The following is a 21,761-nucleotide window of genomic DNA, read 5'->3' as shown; positions in this document are numbered from 1 at the left end:
TACTGGGTTGAGGCGCTGAACATGAACACCTACATCCTCAACCGTCTTTCCTCCAAGCTGATCACCATCCAACTTCGTTCTTCACCCTCTTTGGCACCACCCCCACCTACAAGCACCTTCACACCTTTGGGTGCTTATGCTATCCCAATACCTGTGCTGCTCCACACCAAATTGCACCCTAATCCACTCCCTATCTGTAACGCCCCGAATTTTGGAGTTGATTTTTTTTCTTTTCTTCACTCGCCAAATTCGGGCGTTACCCTTTCCTTTTTTCTTTTCTCCTCGCTAAGCCTTGATCTTTCCCAAAGTTATAGCGAGAATTAGCTCGACAGCTGGTGTAAGTAAACCCTAGAAATATTTTATGTGGTTGTTGCATCATGCCGAACCACGCATCTTTTCCTTGTGAGTATTTGCTTGGTTTCCATAAAGAATGCACTTAGTAGAAGGTTAGAGGGAAATAGATAATGGGAAAATAGGGAAATAAATAGAAAAAAGAATTTCCCTCTTTCCCCCCTCTTGGGCCGGCGTCCCGCGGCCCAGCTCGGTCGCGCCCCCTCTCTCCCCCTCAGCCCAGCCGAGCCCCCTCTCCCTTGGGCCGGCTCTCAGCCGCGGTCCAGCCGGCTCCCAGCCGCGGCCTGCCCCGCCTTCCCCCCGCCTTGGGCCGAATTGGCGCCGTGGCGGCCCAACCGCCCCACCCTGCGTCCTGCGCGCGCGTCGCGCGTGTGGGCGCAACCGCCGCCACCCTATGATGGGGCCCGCCCGTCAGCCCCACCCCCTCACCAAATCTCTCTCCCTCCCCTAACCCTCACGCACAATCTCCTCTCTCCCCTACCTCGCGCAACTCCCCTGCTCCCGCCCTGGCTCGCCCGTCGCCGCTCGCCGTCCGCCCTCGCCCGCGGTGAGCCCTCTCCCTCCTCCCCTCCGCCCCGCTTCTTCTCCCTTGGCCCGATGTGATCCCCTCCCTCTTCCCCGCGTTCGCCTGACCATGGTGGCCCGCCCTGGTGCGCACGGCCACGGCGCCGTCCCCCCGGCGCGACCGTCCCAACGCGGCTCCCTCCTCCGCGCGCTCGCCCCGGCTCGGTGGCCCCTCCCTGCGCGACGCGCCCGCGCGGCCCCCCTGCTCCGGCCGTGGCGCGGTCCAGCTCGCCGGCCATGGCGCTCGCGCCCGCCCTCCCCGGCGCCCCGCCTCGCCCCGGCCTCGTCCCCCGCCCGACGAGCTCCCCTGCCCCGGCTCGGCGGCCCCTCCCTGCGCGACGCGCCCGTGCGGCCCCCCTGCCTCGGTTGTGGCGTGGCCCGTCACCTCGGCGCCCCACCTCGCACTGGCCTCGTCCCCCGCCCTGACGAGCTCCCCTGCCCCGACCCCGGCGCCCCGCCCCCGTCCCCCCGGCGCGGCTTTCCCGACGCGGCCACGGTGTGGTGGCGCGGCGCGCTCGCCCCCGACCTCGCCCGGCGCGGCCCCGACTCCTGCCCCGGCGCGGTGCGCCCGCGGCCATGGCGCTCGCCGCCCTAGCGCGCGCGGCCCCCGTCCCGGCGAGTGCGCGGTCCGGCGTGGCGCGCACTCCCCTGCGCGGCCTGCCCCGGCCATGGCGCGGTTCGGCCTGTTCGCAACGTGTCAGCGTGGCCCTACGCACGCGCGTGCTCGCGTGGTGTGCGCGGTGCTTTGGCACGGCTCGCCGTGCCCCCGGCACGCTCGTCTACCCCTAGACGTGCCCGTTTGCCCCCCTGTGTACTTCATGCATAGTGGTCGTTTTATTTGTATCAATAAACGGAACTCAATTTAGAAATTGGTTACGTTAGTTATTTCATGTAGTTAATCTTTGACCTTGTTTAATATTGATCAATTGAAAATAGTTATAATTCTATTAGTGCATGTGACTAATACCCGTTAGTGTAACTAGGTGGAACTAGATCACGTAATGATTAGTTATGCATCTACCCGTAATACGCTTCGAGTATAGCTTTAACCACTGCGAGACCTTCTTTCTTCTTTTTCTAGCCATGGCGAATGCAATATCGTATGTCATATCTTATGCATATTTGACTTAACTGCTCTCTTGTATGGTGTACTATTTATTTTCTAATTCGAATGGATGGATGTATGTATGTTTGCGCTCGCATAGAGAACGATCTGGTTGAGGAGCCCGAAGAACTCGCAGGAGAAGCCCCTGAGCAGCAGTCGGTTGGTGGAGGCAAGTGTCCCTTGACCTATCTTTGTCCTATACATTCTTTAATTCACCTCCCGCATTTCACATTTATACGTAAGGATTGACTAACTTTTGTTATCCATGTCCTTGTTTACCTAACTAGGTTGGATTATTATTGTTTAGCTTTATGCTATTGCTCAATTATAATCAATGAACATGATGAGAATTATTAATGATACGCTGTTTTCCCCTCCTTTATTATGATGTTATGCTTGTGGTATTCAAGGGGGCTCGAGCGGTTTCTCGAGTGCCTCTCCGTAAGGACCTGTTCGTTGGATGACCGCCCGGGAAAATAGTGCAACCATGGGGGTGGAATGGGATGCCCTTAGCTGAATAATTAGAGAAACTGGGGTGTAGTTCGCTTAGCCGTCGTGCCGTTAATGGGGCTCGGTGTGTGGGGGACAGATATCCCCTGGGTCCACTAAAGAAGTAAAAGGCCTCACGAAAGGCCCAAGGGCCCAATAATTCGTAAGGTCATTCTTTCGTGGGCCTAGGGAAAGGCAACCAACAAAGAAGACGCAAGACTGATTAGTGCAAACACAGGCGGCCCACAACGACGAACGAATGAATCACAACAAAGACCCGACTTTCCCGCGCTGAAGCCCCCATGCAACAAGAGCCATGCGAGGATAAGTCGGCGAAGGTTACGTAGGGATAAACTCAAGAGGTTCACTATCTTTTAGCTACTTGTTGTTATCATATCACATGTACTGCTCCACGGCCGAGTATATAAGGCCTAGGGGGCACCCCTTCAGATGGATCGACCCGGTTCTACTTAGCCACCCACAAAAACTCTCTGCGCCCTCTATCCAGAGAATCCTCTTGTAACCACGCTCATATACTCACCAGGACGTAGGGTGTTACGCACTTCTAAGCGGCCCGAACCTGTAAATCTTGTCCATTGTCCTTCGTGCGATCGGCACGAACCATTTTGCTACAGTTGTCGACACCGTCCTACTCCTAAAAACACCTTGAGGGGCAACCCCGGGTGTGCGGTCAGACCCAAAACACCGACAGCTGGCGCGCCAGGTAGGGGGTGTGTCGACGATCCAAGCTAGCTCAATGGCCGTCACCTTCCACAGCAAGATCACCATGCGTCCCGGATCCACATTCTGCTTCGGGACAATCTCATCCGTGGCGGACGAAGAAGGAATTCTACACCGCCTCGCGGATCTGCCGGAACAGAAGTCTCCTCCAACAAACTCCGAAAATGCTGGAAAGATGCTACCTCCGGCTCTTCGGAAAAAGATCGTCTCCGGGGAGGCTGGAGCGAGAAGCTCGCTGACCCGGAAGACTCCGCCGTCTACTTCTCCGACGAAAGAATGGACACGGGTCGGGAGAAAGAAGGAGACCAGGGAGAGGCTAGTCGTTCTTCCCGTTCCTCCGACCTCAAAGGAGAACGGAAAGAAAGTTGCCGCGGCAGCAATACCGTTCTACCCCGACGTCCTCTTCATCGGGAGAGCAGAGTCGCCCGCCGTCTCCGACGATGAACCGACCGCGCCTGGAGAAGAACCGCCTCAGCGAGAATCCCGCCGACGAAGGAATCGACGCAGGAACGTTCGACGACATCATGCAGCTGGAGAACGGGATCCGGAGCAGCCTGTCTCGCGAGATGAGGTCTCAGAGATAGGAGAAACTCCGGAAGAACGCGTTTTCAGGGAACGAAGGAACTCCCGACGACGAGATCGCCGTCGGACTCAGGAGCAAGCCGAGCAAGATGCAAGGCAACGACGCGAGAATCCGCTCTTCGGGCGCAACCTGAACCCCGACTTCGCCCGAGCTATGAATACGCCGAGCGAAGTCGAAGGCGTTCTAGCCCGGATAGCTGACGGACTTCCTCGGACCCCCGACGCCGAGGGATACCGGCGCCTCTTCACTCAGGCAGCCAACCATCTTCTACCGCTCGCTCACCCGCCGAACGATCTGCGACACGCCATCAACAGTCGCCGAGACGCGCGAAGCTCTATCAATGCTTCGCGCGAACGGCGGCACGAGAACGAAATTCGTCGCCGGGAGGAGTATGATCGAGATCATGGCTTCCCGACTCAAAGCCAGGCCACCCGAACTGAGTCGGCAACAGCTTCAACTGGTGGAACCACTCGGGGACGGTCGAGGAACCACCACCGCCACTCCCCTCCCCGGGACAGACGACATCCTCGACGACAGGAGGACACGTGCGGAGTATCCGCCCTTACTCCGCGCCTTAGGGCCATCCAATGGCCTCCCAACTTCAAGGTATCCAATGTCGACAAATATGAACCCAAGCAGGATCCAGGGGGCTGGTTAGCCGTCTACACCACCGCTGCTCGGGCTGCCGGGGCATCCGAAGACGTCATGACTGCGTATCTGCCCATCGTCCTCGGGCAAGACGCGCTGCAGTGGCTACGACATCTACCCCGACACTGCATCGACGACTGGGGAGACTTCAGTCGACGTTTCACCGCCAACTTCCAATCTCTCTCCGACAAGCCAGCGCAACCATGGGACCTCAAATCCATCAAGCGCCGGGGGGATGAGACTCTCCGGTCATACCTTAAAAGGTTCCAGACCATGAGAAACCGCATCCCCGAGGTCACGGAGGCGGCCGTGATCGAGGACTTCTACAGAGGATCTAACGACTCGGTTTTCGTCCGAGCCATACTGCAAAAGGCGCCGACTACCTCTGAGGAGCTGTTCCGGGAAGCCGACCTCTACATCACCGCTGACGAGCGGGCCCAGGACCTCATCGGAGGAGCAAAGCCCGCACCAGCAGCACCACGACGCGACGCGAACCAGCCGCCCAACAAGCGCTGGGAGAAGAGGCCTCGCGAAGAAGTACACGCCGCCGGACCACCCGCCTCTCGCGCCCGAGGAGGACCTCGTGGAGGCGAACGTACGCTGGACGACATCCTCGACGCCCAGTGCCCGTACCACAAAGATATGCGCCACACTCTCCGCAACTGCCGGGATTTCAAGCACTCTGTCGGGCATGGCCGACCCTTCCAACCCCTACCACCTCCTTCGCCGAGGGGAGGACCAGGTGAACCACGACAGCCCCATCAGCCGGAGGAGGGAGGAGGAGGAGCTTTCCCGCGCGTTGACAGGGAGGTCAACGTCATCTTCGGCGGACATGGGTCGCAGGAGAGCAAAAGACAACAAAAGCTCAACGACCGCCAGATACTGGTGGCGACCACCGGCCCTCCCGCCCCATACCGATGGTCGGAGCACCCAATCACTTTCACTCGGGAGGATCAATGGCTCAACTTTGACCATCCAGGCAAATACCCGCTCCTCGTCGATCCAGTGATCCGAGAGAGCCGGGTAAAGAAGGTGCTAGTGGACGGGGGGAGCAGCATCAACGTCACCTTCCCCCGTACGCTCCAAGGCTTGGGAGTTCACCTCAAAGAGCTCCACGAGTCAGACACTCCTTTCTTCGGCATCGTGCCGACGGAAGGGGAATACCCGCTGGGCCACATCTACATGCCGGTCACCTTCGGGACTCCGGATAACTACAGAACCGAGTTCCTGAGGTTCGAGGTGGCGAACTTCGACTGCGGGTACAACGCCATCATCGGAAGGCCGGGGCTAGCCAAATTCATGGCCATCCCGCACTATACCTACATGATACTGAAGATGCCAGGACCGCAAGGAATCATAACTGTGCGCGCCGACTTCCAAGGCGCCGCAGAATGTTTCCGAGTGGCCATCCAAGCAGCCCTCACCACCAAGCCGTCGACGGTTCCTTCTACGCCGGTGAACTCTAAGCCTGAGGAAGACCTCACCGTACCGGCAAACGAAGCTCAGGCCGCGACCTCTATGCGGCCGACTGAAGAAACCAAGCGAATCAACCTGGGGTTCGCTGATGAGCGCAAGACGGCCATCATCAGCTCCAGTCTAGATGACAAATAGGAAAGCGCGCTCGTCCAGTTCCTGCAAGATAACCGAGACGTATTCGCATGGCAACCTGCGGATATGCCGGGAGTCCCGAGGGAACTGGCCGAGCACAAATTGAAAGTCTATCCTCAGGCGAGGCCGATCCGGCAAAAGCTGCGTCGTTTCACGCCCGACAAGAGAGAGGCCATTCGTGCCGAGTTAGCTCGCTTGGTCGCGGCCGGATTTATTAGAGAAGTATTACACCCCGAGTGGTTAGCCAACCCTGTTCTTGTACTCAAAAAGAATAAAGTGGATTGGCGCATGTGCGTCGACTATACTGATCTCAACAAACACTGTCCGAAGGATCCCTTCGGGCTCCCAAGGATAGATCAGGTGGTGGATTCCACCGCTGGATGTTCGATGTTGTCTTTCTTAGATTGCTATTCCGGGTATCATCAGATTAGTTTGGCAAAAGAAGACGAGGAAAAGACGGCGTTCATCACCCCGTTTGGTGCTTTCTGTTATACCTCCATGTCGTTCGGCCTCAAAAACGCTGGAGCGACTTATCAGAGAGCTATTCAAACATGCTTAGCCGATCACTGGGGCAAGCGTGTGGAGGCTTACGTAGACGACGTGGTGATTAAGACGGAGAATCCGGAAAACTTCATCGAAGACTTACAGCTGGTTTTCAACAGCCTGAGAAGATATAGATGGAAGCTCAATCCTGAGAAATGCATCTTCGGGGTACCAGCAGGAAAGTTACTCGGATTTATTGTCAGCCACCGGGGAATTGAAGCTAATCCAGATAAGATTGAAGCTATCATGAAGATGGAAGCTCCTCGGTCACAAAAGAAGGTTCAGCGACTCACAGGATGTATGGCAGCTCTAAGCAGATTTATATCCAGACTGGGAGAGAAAGGTCTACCGTTTTACAAACTACTCAAGAAGGTAGATAAGTTTCAATGGACTTCAGAGGCACAAGAAGCTTTAGATGCACTGAAGAAATTTTTGACAACACCACCGGTATTGAAACCGCCCCGGCGAGCTACGCCGACTCAACCGGCTGAAGATTTGCTGTTGTATATCTCTTGCACGACTCACGTGGTAAGCACTGCGTTGGTAGTCGAGCGAGTGGAAGAAGGGCATGCTTATCCGGTACAACATCCTGTCTACTTCATCAGTGAGGTTCTGGGTCCATCAAAGAAAAAGTATCCTCAAGTTCAGAAGCTATTATATGCAGTACTTCTAACTGCCCGCAAGCTGCGTCACTACTTTGACGACCACAAAGTCATAGTAGTCACTGGTTTTCCAATAGGAGATATTCTTCACAACAAGGAAGCCATTGGCCGAATAGCCAAGTGGGCATGCGAGTTGGGATCCCATGATATCGAGTTCCGACCTCGCACAGCCGTCAAAACTCAAGCACTGGTTGATTTCGTATCAGAGTGGACAGAACAGCAGGTACCGGATAATCCAGAAACCGCAGAAGTGTGGCGAATGTATTTTGATGGCTCGCTGAAACTGCAAGGAGCAGGAGCAGGAATTCTCTTCACTGCACCTGGAGGCGAGCACCTCAAGTATGCTCTCCAGCTGCTATTCCCGGCCTCTAACAACGCAGCCGAGTATGAAGCTTTGATACACGGATTAAACATCGCCATATCACTGGGCGTCAAGAGATTGATGGTATATGGAGACTCTCTGGTAGTCATTAGCCAAATAAACAAAGAATGGGATTGTTCAAGTGATTCAATGGGAAAATACTGCGCTGCCGTACGAAAGCTGGAAGATAAGTTCGAGGGTCTGGAATTTCATCATGTGGAAAGGGATCGTAACACAGCAGCTGATACACTATCCAAGCTCGGATCCGGTCGAACTCAGGTCCCACCCGGAGTTTTCGTGCAAGAAATTACACGACCGAGTATCTCAATAGATCAAACAGAAGAGTGCAACATCGTAGATCAACCCGAGTCAGAATCTGATGACTGGAGGAGGCCGATCATTAAGTACATAAAGAACGAAGAAGAGCCAGACGACAAGAACTCAGCAGAGCGCATTGCCAGACAGTCGGCTCACTACACACTCATTGGGGAGATATTATACAGAAGAGGTGCATCAGGGGTTCTCATGAAGTGTATTCTCCCGTCCACTGGGAAGCAACTTCTGGAGGAAGTCCATGCAGGGCAATGTGGAATACATGCAGCCTCCAGAACACTAGTCGGGAAGGTCTTCAGGTCAGGGTTCTATTGGCCGACGGCGAAGAACGACGCAGCCGAGTTAGTTCAGAGATGCGAAGCTTGTCAATACCTGTCAAAACAACAGCACATGCCAGCACAGCAACTACAGACCATACCAATAACTTGGCCTTTCGCATGCTGGGGATTGGATATGATTGGACCTTTCAAGAAAGCTCAAGGAGGTTATACCCACGTATTGGTGGCAATTGACAAATTCACTAAATGGATAGAGTTCAAGCCCATTGCTTCTTTAACCTCTGCTAAGGCCGTGGAATTCATACAAGATGTAATATTCAGATTCGGGATACCAAACAGCATCATCACTGACTTAGGATCCAACTTCACCAGCTCAGAATTCTTTGACTTCTGCGAGCAAAAGAGCATTCAGATCAAATACGCATCTGTGGCGCATCCAAGAGCCAACGGGCAGGTTGAGCGAGCCAACGGAATGATATTGGAGGCACTCAGGAAAAGGGTCTTCGATAAAAATGAAAAATTCGCAGGAAAATGGATAAGAGAACTACCTTATGTCGTTTGGAGCCTGAGAACCCAACCTAGCCGAGCCCTGCATGGAAACACTCCTTTCTTCATGGTCTATGGGTCCGAGGCAGTGATACCCGCTGACCTCAAGTTTGGGGCACCAAGATTGATCTTCGAAAGCATAGCGGAAGCTGAGGCCACCAGGCTGGAGGATATTGATATACTTGAGGAAGAACGACTGAATGCAGTGATCCAATCAGCACGGTACCAGCAAACTCTAAGGCGCTATCATGATAAGGCTGTGCGGCAAAGGTTCTTTTCAGTAGGAGACCTCGTCCTCCGCCGAATTCTAACGGGGGAGGGACGGCACAAGTTATCACCTTTATGGGAAGGACCTTTCGTAGTAGCAGAAGTCACTTGTCCCGGATCATATCGCCTCACCCAAATGGATGGCACGGAAGTTGGGAACTCCTGGAACATAGAGCACCTCAGAAAGTTTTACCCCTAGCTGTATTTCAAAACAGCCGGGGCGACTATGTACTCTGTAAAGTGGAAATATGTCATCAATAAAGATAGATTTCAAAGATACTCGGTTCGTTTATGATTGACTTGCATTCTTACTTAACTCGGGGTGACCACTATGCCCTACAAACGGAGCAATCGACTTAAGTCGGCAACGACTTAAGGCGGTGCGACATGCTCACACTTACTTAACTCGGGGTGACCACTATGCCCTACAAACGGAGCAATCGACTTAAGTCGGCAACGACTTAAGGCGGTGCGACATGCTCACACTTACTTAACTCGGGGTGACCACTATGCCCTACAAACGGAGCAATCGACTTAAGTCGGCAACGACTTAAGGCGGTGCAACATGCTCACGCTTACTTAACTCGGGGTGACCACTATGCCCTACAAACGGAGCAATCGACTTAAGTCGGCAACAACTTAAGGCGGTGCGACATGCTCACGCTTACTTAACTCGGGGTGACCACTATGCCCTACAAACGACTTAAGTCGGCAACGACTTAAGGCGGTGCAACATGCTTACGCTTACTTTACCTAGGGTGACCACTAAACCCTACTAACGGAAGTTACCGGCTAAAAGTCATTGACGGCTTAAACCAGTATAGCATACTCGCGCTTATGCAGTTCAAGGGATGATCTCCATATCCCACAAACAAACTTCATAATCATCGTGCAGCGTTACCACAAACTTGCAAACTGATAAATTCTGATACAATAAGGGAGTAATCACGTCATTCGAATGATAAGCCGATAACCTCTAACGAATACTTGATCATGCTAACTGCGCGCTCAGAGCACGCGAACTGTTTCTTTATTTTCCAATGTCTCTCTCAGGAACGACTGACGAAGAAGGGCGATTCGAGGAATCAGGGGCAGCAATCACATCGGCTCTTATATCTTCGGGGACAACCACGCCGGGTCTTCTCATCAAGATTCGTCCCGCCCGAATGGCCTTGTCCAGGGCCTTATCGTGCTGAGCTTTGAAAGTGACAGCAGCTTCTTCAGCAACTTTAACAGCCTGCTGAGCAGTTTCTAACTCCTGAGCAATGGATTTCTTAGAAGCTCGGAGTCCCTTGATGATGGCGTCCTTTGCCGATAGCAACTGAGTAAGGCGGGCCACTTCGTCCGAAGATTCTTGCAGTTGACGGCGCTGATTGTCAAGCTCCTCCATCGTAAAACGGTGGCTCCTCTCCAAGATGGTCAGCGAGTTACTGGAATCTCGGTACAATCTGTCCAAGTTGTCGCGAGAAGCAGCAAGGATGCGTTTTTCTTCCTACAAGCAAAAATCAAACTCATTCAGAATCCAAGAGCATGATAAGGCGAAGCACAGGTTCGTAAGCTACCTTCTCAGAGTCAAGCTGAGCATGGAGAGAAGAACTCAGAGCGTTGGCATCATCCAAAGCCGCAGAGACCTGACTCAACTCGATCTGACTTTGAGAATACTTCTCCTCGAAGTCAGCGCATCGTCGAGCCATTTCAGCTTGATCTTGAAAGTGTTTTTCTTCAAGAACTGTGATCTGCCGAGTCATCCCTATCAAGAGGTATTCAAACAAAATGAGGTCAGAAGGTAAAACAACCTACGGGCAAGAGCAAAGAAGAAGAAGAAAGGACACTGACCAGCATTGGTGGCCTCCAACTCAGATACACGACCCCGAAGCAACACCGGATTCCAACACTCAAGAGATGAAGCCACCTCCGGGATGGAAGCACCCTGTGATTTCAGTTGACTGGCCAATCCATTCACCAAAGCCTGACGAGAAGAACAGATGAGCATAATGACAGCAATTCATGCAACATAAAGATCAAACTAAAGCACAGCACAGCACCTGGAGGTTGGAAAAGAACGAAGGGATCCCCAAGTCAGGAGAAATCAGCTGATAATCAGGTGTCAGACCACCACCCGAAGCAGTTTGCAGTAGACCAGCAGGAACGAGCTCAGTACATTCAGCAGAGCTTAACGCCAGACCAGTGGGGATGCTGCCCTCCAAAGCGACCCCCTGATCCGGAGTTTGAGCCACCATCATGCCGCCAGAGTGTGGAGGTGAACCCACATGAACATCCATGGAAGTGCAGGAGGGAGACCTCGCTCGGACACCCTCGGGGGCTGGGTTAAGGTTGGCACTGCCCACTTGAGCCGGATCACCCCCGGCAACACCCTCGGGGGCTGGGTAGTGGCCTACACTCCTCACCTGAGCTGAGTCCTCCCCGGCGACACCCTCGGGGGCTGGGCGCATGTCAGCGCTATTCAAGGGATCCAAGCTCTCTGCCGTGACCACCTCTAAGGTCGACGGGCCTTCAGCTATTTCCATAGGATTAGGACGATCCAAGTCATCATCCCGACCCTCGAGACCGTGCTCTAAGGTCGACGAGGCACGGGACGACCTCAAGCCAGCATCTGGCACGGCTGCACCAGTTTCTGTTGCATCAACGTCTGCAGGTTCCAACAACAAGTTCTCAGGGACCATATCCTCTAGAGCTTGATCAAAATTGGCCATGGACAGTTCTTGCAGACCAATAAGAGCAGACAAGGCAGGAGAAGGAACCCCACTACTACCACCGCTCGCGACGAATTGCCGACTGTTTTTCCGAGTTAATGGAGTTTCATTCTCTTCCTCCTCATCTTCCACAGCAACAGCACAAACAGCATCCTCATTGGGGTCAGCAGCAGGCGGAGCACACCCATTGGGTTCAATGTCAGCAAGGCCAGTTGCAGTCATTTCCTCGGCAGCAGGAGCTAAGGTGCTGGCATCCTCGTCAAAGCTGGACACTCGCCGGAGGCGTCTTCTTTTCTTCTTCTGCTCATCTGCAGAAGGCTCGGGCTGACTGGTTCGGCTAGGGCGCCTCGGGCGAGTACTGACAGGTTTCGAGACGTCCAAGGTCGCATCAACCTCTGGAAGGGGCACCACTGCCAATGTACCATCAGGAGCAGTATCAGATGAATCCTCGGCTAGCAGATCGAGCATGTCATTTATGTCTGCATCACTAGGGTTCAGGGGCACTTCAAAATAAATCTGTCGTTCATCATCAGGTATCTCCCCGAGCGAAGCAACTAAGGAACGGACCTCTTCAGCAGAGGGTCGCACTCTAAGACCCAAATTGCTATCTGTTACGGGTGGATTGGATACAAAAAGAGCGAAATCTTTGGGGGGAGGTAGGTTCCAAGCCGAGTATGCCACTGGAGCTCCAACGTTTGAAACTTTACCCCTGAGGATCATTTCGAGTCGGCTCACCAGATCAACAGAAGGAATTCTCCTATTAGTAACTCGGGTTGAGTCGGCCAGCCCTCGGTAAATATATGCCGGATAGGCCCTGTCTTTCAACGGCTGAATGTTTTTGAAAACAAAATCTGTGACCACAGCTTCGGCAGTCAGACCTCTTTCCTTCAGTAGTCCAACTTCAGTAAGCAACACGCCTACCTCGGCCACTTCTTGGTCCGAGGGAGACTCAGTCCAACTCGGAGTACGAACGTCCGGCTGTCTTCCTGAGCGGGAAGGGAGAGAATTTCCATAATTATCCATTATAAACCACTCCAGACGCTAACCTTTAATGCTGTCTTTGAGGGGTATCTCGAGATACTCGGTCTTCCGCCCCCGGCGCATTTCTAAACTGGCACCTCCGACCAATTGATGTTGCCCCCCGGCCATCCCAGGACGGCAGTGGTACAGATACTTCCATAAGCCAAAATGCGGCAGCACGCCAAGATAAGCCTCGCAAAGGTGAACGAAAATAGAGATTTGGAGAATGGAGTTAGGGTTCAAGTGAGTCAGGTTGATGTGATAAAAATCAAGGATGCCACGGAAAAAAGGAGATATGGGAAGGCCGAGGCCGCGAAGAAGGAAAGGAGTGTAAATCACTGACTCGTGGGTATCTTCGGTGGGGACAGTAGTCCCGTGGCAAGCACGCCAAGAACAGAGTTCCCGTGGAGGGAGAACCCCGATGGAAACAAGGCGGAGAAGCTCAACTTCAGAAATCACAGACATATGGTTACCTGCGAAGGGTAACTGACTGTTGGGGTCGATGGCGGGGATCACTGCGGCAGACGAGTTCGCGGTCTTCCTCTTGGGCGCCATCTTGCTTCTCGCTGGCGAAACAGAGCAGGAGGCGAGTGGCAGAGAAGACTCAGATGCGGAAATGCAAGAACTAGGGCACGGAAAGCAAAGGCGGCTAAAAGCGCGACTCTTAAGGGATATTCTTGAGCCAGATACCTTTTTCAAAAGTGCCCAGTCATCACCCGGCGGTCATCTCCGAAATCCCAGCATGCCACGCGGATATCCAACAGTTATTCCCAAGAGAGCCAATGTGCCACCTCATCACTCGGTCATTTTCCTTAAAGTAATTTGAGAAGCTGGCTATCACTCGGCGCTGCCTCTAAAACGCCGACCACGTGCTCAATCGCTCGGCATTACTTCTAAAATGCCGACGCCGACCTTCAATCACTCGGCGCTGCCTCTAAAACGCCGACCACGTGCTCAATCGCTCGGCATTACTTCTAAAATGCCGACGCCGACCTTCAATCACTCGGCGCTGCCTCTAAAACGCCGACCACGTGCTCAATCGCTCGGCATTACTTCTAAAATGCCGACGCCGACCTTCAATTACTCGGCGCTGCCTCTAAAACGCCGACCACGTGCTCAATCGCTCGGCATTACTTCTAAAATGCCGACGCCGACCTTCAATCACTCGGTGTTGCCTCTAAAACGCCAACCACGTGCTCAATCGCTTGGCATTACTTCCAAAATGCCGACGCCGACCTTCTATCATTCGGCATTGCCTCTAAAACGCTGGTCTTATATTCGATTGCTCAGTGTTACTTCTAAAACGCTGATGTCAATCTTCACATCGCTCGGCGTTGTTACTACTATATCAAAAGAATCAGTTCAACATTCAGCAAAAGCAATGACAAGTCATCAAAAAGAGGGGATAAACGATAGACTTCATTAAAGGGAAGTTAACGAGCTTACAAACCAACTCTTTACGAGTTGGTACTTCCCTAATTCTACTCTACATTACTACTACTACTAAATTACACTAATTACTACTACATTATTCTAGCTATACTAAACTATACTAATATCTAAGAAGACCAGTGGCGTCTAGCCACTGGCCCTGCCCCTACCGCCGCCGCCGCCCTTGGTGCTGCCCCTGCTGCTGTCGCCCTTGGTGCTGTCCCTGCCGCCGTCGCCGCCGCCCCTGCCACTGTCGTCGCCGCCGTCGTCGTCGTCGTCGTCGTCGTCGTCGTCGTCTTCACCCTCGTCGCCGCCGTCCGAGTCCTCATCCGAGGAGCACTCCGACTCATCCGAGCCTTCGAGCCTGGCGCGCTCGACGGCTCGGATGTATGTCCAGACCTCCGCGGCTATCCCCTGGGAGTCGTCCGAGTCATCAGACGACGCCGGGGGAGAGACGGGAGCCGGAGACCCCTCGGGCTCGGAGGAGAACTCCTCCTCCGAGTATTCCGAGTCACCAAACTCCTCCGATGGAGGAGTCGGTTCACGCTTGCGCTTGTTGTTCTTGCCCATGGTTGAAGCTTTGGGAGAGAAGAAAGGGAAGAGGCAGTAAGGAGCAGCGAAGAGATGCGAAGAAACCAGAGAAGCAAAGGGGTTATTTATAGAAGGGAAAGGCAACCGCTCACTTCTAACCGCGGTCACTGAACAGTCGCAAGGCATTCAATAAGCACTTCCACCCACCCGAAGACACGTCAGACGGCGGACGCCGTTTCATGCAACACTACACCCATTGGGACTCCAGTCAACAGCGCAAAGGATATGATTACACTAGCCGTCCCATCGCATTACTACTCAGAGGCAACCGGCTAAAACACTCAGCGTACCAAGCCGTCCCTTGCCCACACCCATTGGGGGGGACGCCCAGGAATTATCAGTATATTTTTCAAACGGTCACATCCGTGCAGGGCATGCAGTGAATATCTCAAGACAAAAATGAGATATCAGTAAGGATCAGAGGAAAGCCAAATATAACCAGCAAAGTACAAGATATGGCCGACAGAAGCGACGTGAAGACTAGACAGAGAACGTCCGTCAAACGTCCAATCAATCGCAGAAGCAAATAAATTGCACTACCTAGCAAGATATGGATGGATTGCAAACTCGGCTGCTAAAGACAAAATATACGCTGACCTGGGCAGCAAAATATTGATGACATAATGCTGACCTCCAAAGCATAATGCAAAATAGCCTCATGCCAGTTTCCGCAAGTGAAAGGAAGACCTCCGAATGGATTATCCTTAAAAAATCCATTTGAAGGTCGGGGGCTACACCCATTGGGTGCACCTCCGGTGCACCCCATGGAATATTATTCTAAACCGGTATAGCGCCGACTTCTAAGGCGTAGAGCAAGATTGAAAAGACTAATTCTCAACCGAGATGCAGGAGCGCAAATGGAGATAACCTTTGGAAGAAGACCTTCGAGTAGATCATCTTCTAAAATCTACTCAAAGGTCGGGGGCTACACCCATTGGGTGCACCTCCGGTGCACCCAATGAATTCCAGAGTCTTACAATCCAAAATGTCGACCTCTAAGGCACAAGCACAAAGCCAAACTTTGGTCGGACGAGTGATCAGAGCCAGAGAAGACAGCAGGGAATCATTTTTCGGACCTTGGATCTTTGAGTTGATTACCTCTAAATCAACCCAAAGATCGGGGGCTTGTGGGGGACAGATATCCCCTGGGTCCACTAAAGAAGTAAAAGGCCTCACGAAAGGCCCAAGGGCCCAATAATTCGTAAGGTCATTCTTTCGTGGGCCTAGGGAAAGGCAACCAACAAAGAAGACGCAAGACTGATTAGTGCAAACACAGGCGGCCCACAACGACGAAGGAATGAATCACAACAAAGACCCGACTTTCCCGCGCTGAAGCCCCCATGCAACAAGAGCCATGCGAGGATAAGTCGGCGAAGGTTACGTAGGGATAAACTCAAGAGGTTCACTATCTTTTAGCTACTTGTTGTTATCATATCACATGTACTGCTCCACGGCCGAGTATATAAGGCCTAGGGGGCACCCCTTCAGATGGATCGACCCGGTTCTACTTAGCCACCCACAAAAACTCTCTGCGCCCTCTATCCAGAGAATCCTCTTGTAACCACGCTCATATACTCACCAGGACGTAGGGTGTTACGCACTTCTAAGCGGCCCGAACCTGTAAATCTTGTCCATTGTCCTTCGTGCGATCGGCACAAACCATTTTGCTACAGTTGTCGACACCGTCCTACTCCTAAAAACACCTTGAGGGGCAACCCCGGGTGTGCGGTCGGACCCAAAACACCGACACGGTGTATGCTAGCTCGCTCTGCCAAGTTTGGGTTCACCCCTTGGGGAGGAGTGCGGTGCATTTAGGAAACCTAACGGACAGCTATAGCCCTGGGAAATCTTTGTAAAGGCTACGTAGTGATACCCTGCTGGGTCACCTTGCTAGTGATCAATGGAGAGTCATGATCTCCAGGCAGAAAGGGAATCACGACTTGTGGGTAAAGTGCGCAACCTCTGCAGAGTGTAAGAAAACTGATATATCAGCCGTGCTCGCGGTTATGAGCAGCCAAGGGAGCTCCAGTGATTAGTGGTACTTGATCAGAGATGTTCGGATTGCAGGTGGCAATGAGATTAATAGTTCTTGGTATTGACTCTAGTAATGGTAAGTGGTACTCTTTCCGTTTGGAAAGGAGTACGTTTGGGTTAATAACGTGGGTTAAATCTAAAACTTGGCTTTTCTATACTAGTAATAATAATCTGACCAACTAAAAGCAACTGCTTGACTTACCCCCACATAAAGCTAGTCCACTACAGCTAAACAGGATACTTGCTGAGTATGTTGATGTGTACTCACCCTTGCTCTACACACCAAACCCCCCATCCCCAGGTTGTCAGCATTGCAACCACTGCTCAGGAGAAGATGAAGCCATGGAAGGAGACTTTTAGGAGTTCCAAGATTACGACGAGTTCTAGGCGTGGGTTAGCGGCAACCCCCAGTCGGCTACCTATGAAGGTCGTGTTTATCTACGTTTCGTTTTCGCACTTTGATTATTGTAAATACTATGTGGATGTCTCAGACATATGGTGTAATCGACTATTATTCCCCTTTTATATTATGATTTGAGCACTGTGTGATGATGTCCAGTTATGTAACTGTTGTGTACGTGAATTGCTGATCCTGGCACGTACATGGTTCGCATTCGGTTTGCCTTCTAAAACCGGGTGTGACATTATCTTTTCCTTGGCGCTTCTTTGAACACAAGGGTTACTTGTGCCTCGTCATCATCACTCGTCATGTTGTCTCCGATGAGGATGTTTTTCTCATTTTTTTGAAGATTCAGGAGGGAGATCCCCTACTGAGATTTTTATTATAAGTGAGAAAAGAAAATGTTACAACTAAGCCTAGTTACAAATCGTAATTCAAAAGATCTAGTTATGCAGTTTACAAGCAAAAAAACAAGAAGAACAACCCTTATGTCTGCCACGAACTTAGCCAATTTGGGATGGAAATGTCAAACTTCCCACGCGCTCTGTGAATGATCAACCGCAGCTCCTTACATAATTCTTGCGTACAGTGTTGAACCGAAGGATCTTTATTTGCAAAAAGCCATTCATTTCGGCTTTTCCAGATGCTCCAAGTCATGAGAATGATAATCTCCATAGAGAAAGGGACGTTAAGTTGGTGCTTAAGGTTTGCTGAGGCCTCCTCTGGATTAGAGATTCTGGGAGGGGTTATTCCAATTGAGTTCTACCAGGCTTTTGCAAAATTGCATCTGAGGAATAAATGATAGAGCATCTCCTCCCTTTGCCATAAACAATTCTCGCATGAGTAAGATTCCAGGGTCATGTTTTTCCTTCTTAGCATATCTCTGGTATTTAGTCTATTCTTAAGCCACAACCAATAGAAAACTCTATGTTTAGGCTGGCATTTGCTCTTCCATAAGTGTCTGTAGATAGGGTGAATCTGCGACTGGCCCATAAAGTGCTTGTAAGATTTTTGCGAAGAATATTCGTCGGAGCCCCAAATGTATCGCCAACGGTTGTGAGTATTATTGAGGGCAATTTGCTCCCAAGCCACCTGCAACTCCAGATACTGCTCATATGCTTGCTCAGAAATAGGCAAATGGAAAAACCAGCGAACTGATCCTGCTCTTTAGCTTCCTTGATAGACAGTTTTGTGTTTTTGACAAAAGAAAATAATTCTGGAAATTTTTGCCTTGCGATGTTCTGGCTCCACTGATCATCCCAGAATGAAATTGACTTACCATTGCCAATGACAGGGTGCGTCAGACCCTTAAAGTTGGGGAGGAGCTTGATCATGCTCTTCCACCAGAAAGAACCAATATTTCTATGACCTGGCAGTCCACGGGACAAGTAGTAATTATTCCAGATGAGATTCACCCATGGTAAGTCATTATTATTGAAGAATTTGTGCAAAAATTTGATCAGAAGAGCCTCATTTTGAGTTTCAAGGTGAAGCACCCCCAGTCCACCATTCACTTTTCTCTGAGTAACCGAAACCCAAGAGATCAGAGGCGGTTTCTTGGAACTAAGGTCATTCCTTCTCCACAGACAGTTTCTCCTGAAGATGTCTATTTGCTTAATGATGGTTTTGGGAATCTTGAGCGTACACATAAAGAAGGTTGGCAGAGCTGAAAAGACTGAATTTACCAACACCAAGCGCCCAGCTTGGGATAAAAAATTTGAAGAGCATGACAACCTCTTTTCAATCCTTTGGATAAGAGGCAGAAAGTGCTGCTTTCTGGGTTTCGCAAGGCCCAGAGGCAATCCAAGATAGGTGAATGGCATTTCTCCAATCTGGCAGTTGAGAGTTCGGGAGAGGATCTCCATCTTCTCTGGAGGCAAATTTATTGGATACATATTAGATTTGTTATAGTTTACCTTCAGGCCAGTAGAGGTTGCAAATGAGTTGAGAATTGCCTTAAGGAAGAAAAGTTGCTTTGGGCAAGCCTCCAGAATCAAGAGAGTATCATCTGCATACTGAACAATCGGGAAATCCTGGTCACCAATAGCAGGTAAAGGAAGCTTCAAAAGATTCAAAAGCTTGGCCTAATTAATAATGCTCTGAAGAAGGTCCACCGCCAAGACAACAACAGTGGCGAAAGAGGGTCTCCTTGCCTAACACCTCGCTTGCAATGGAAGGATTTACCAGGGACGCCATTGAGCAACATCGAAGAAGTGCCAGAAAGAAGGAAGCTCCGAACCCAGTTAATCCATTTAGGACCAAAGCCTTTGTGGGTCAAAACTTGAAGAATCAGTTCATGCTCAACAGTGTCAAAAGCTTTTTCGAAATCTAGTTTTAGCACAATGATTTCTTTCTTCGAGGAGTGGCATAAGTGAATGTATTCATAAGCCCAAGCCAAGCAATCCTGAATAGATCTGCCCTTGATGAAACCATATTGGTTCCTATGAATTAAACGAGACATGAACGGCTGCAGACGATTTGCCAAAAGCTTCGTTAGGATTTTCATACTATTGTTTAATAACGAAATTGGCCTATAATCTCCCACATTCTGTGGATTCTCCTTTTTCGGGATCAAAACAATGAAGGACCCATTAATACTTCTCAGGCAAACTTCATCATGATAGAATTTTTCACAAAGATCATAGAAGTCTTGAGCAATGATATGCCAACATTTCTTAATGAAGTTGGTATTGAAACCATCAGGACCAAGAGATTTATCCAAAGGTAATGAATTTATAATGTTGTCAATCTCCAACTTAGTGAACGAGGTGTCTAACTCATGAAGCTCCTCATTACGGATTAAAAGCTCTGGAAGGTCAAAATCAATTCCTGAGAAATCGGACGATCCCAATCTGCATTTGAAAGCATCCCAGAGGAGACTAGATTTATGTTCGTGCTCATAGTGAATAATCCCATTCTCGTCAGTCAAAGTGGCAATTGAGTTCTTCCTGTGTTTAATGGTGGCATGAGCATGGAAGAAACGAGATCCAGTGTCACCATCAGTTACCCACTTAATAGCCGCCCACTGCTTCCAATAAATTTTCTGGATGTTCAGCAGACCGGCCACTTTTTACTGTAGAATATCTCTGAAATTCCATTCCTCAATAGAAAGATCCCGGTGCTCTTCCATATTGTCTACAAATTCAATTAGAAGCTTGATATTTTGCACCATTTTATCAATTTTTGGAAGCAATCTCTGCCAATCCTTCAGAACCTTTCGAACACATTTAAACTTAGCAGTCAGGTTTTTAGCCTTGTCAGGAAGGCAAGGGAGCCCAGCCCACGTGGATTGAAAGAGATTCAAGAAGCCGTCCAATTCGAGCCAGAAGTTTTCAAACCAAATTTTTTTGGTTTAGGGATCTTGGACTTAAAAGAAACCAGGCAAGGAACGTGGTCAGAGATGTCTCTCGGCATCGTTTTGGCACAGGAATCCGGATAAACGATCGACCATTCTTGAGAAATGAAAAACCAATCCGCCTCTGCAGAAGGGGTTCCCTCTGCCTGTTCGACCAGGTGTACGCTAAGCCGTGAAGGGAATCTCAATCAAATCTAAATTGCTTATTGCTTCATTGAACTTCAGCATTAAGTTAATATCACCCCCAGGCTTATTTCTGTCTTCAGGCCGACGAATTAAGTTGAAGTCCCCAACCAGGAGCCAAAGCTTGTCAGAAGGCATAGAAATATTATGCAGCCAATTGAGGAAATCGAGTTTTCCTTGCGGAGTACAAGGAGCATAAACGTTTGTGATAATCCAGGAAGTTTTGAGCATACTCATTTTGGAAAATAACATTCCCTGGAAGTTTTGAGCTTTGCCAGATGATAACTGAACCTCCCGAGTTCCCCACCGAGGGAACAAAAGCAAATGAATCAAATTGAGAAGGACAGAAGTTTTTTAGGTAAACCGAATCAAAGAAATCCTTTTTTGTTTCTTGTAAACAGATAACATCGCATCTAGAATCCCGAATTGAACAGCGAATGGTGTTCCATTTAACAGAGGAATTAATTCCTCTAACATTGTGACTCAGCACAGACCACTCCAAATAATTAACATCATTTAAGTTACTCATTGAGTAAACTAGAAGTTTTTGAGCCAGAACGATACCCAAACCAGTGGGTAGAATAAGTGTCAGTCGGCAAGCAAAAGAGGAACATAAATGTAAAACAAGCACCCACATGTGCCAGCCAAGTGTCCAGAAGTCCTGGGAAGACCCAACCCATAAACATGCACACACAAAAGTTAGAGGGGCAAAAACCACTGCCCAGACCACCCGTCTTCCACCTAACGCTCATCTTGCTTATCCTCATCTGTTGAGTCATCAGTCCTCTCCTCATCCGAATCCTTTCTGCCCGTCCTCTGCTGGCCAACAGCTCCCACAGCTAATTTCTTCTTCTTCAATCGGCGCTCAGATAAGTCATCATCTGACAGGTTGCAGAACCTGCTCCCCAGATTCCGCATCACCTTGGAGGACAGCAGGGGTGGGCCATCAAAGTT

The sequence above is a fragment of the Zea mays genome, chromosome 5 (genome assembly GCF_902167145.1).
Source record: "Zea mays cultivar B73 chromosome 5, Zm-B73-REFERENCE-NAM-5.0, whole genome shotgun sequence".
NCBI classification, from domain to species: Eukaryota; Viridiplantae; Streptophyta; class Magnoliopsida; order Poales; family Poaceae; genus Zea; species Zea mays.
This window is presented reverse-complemented; position numbering follows the sequence as displayed.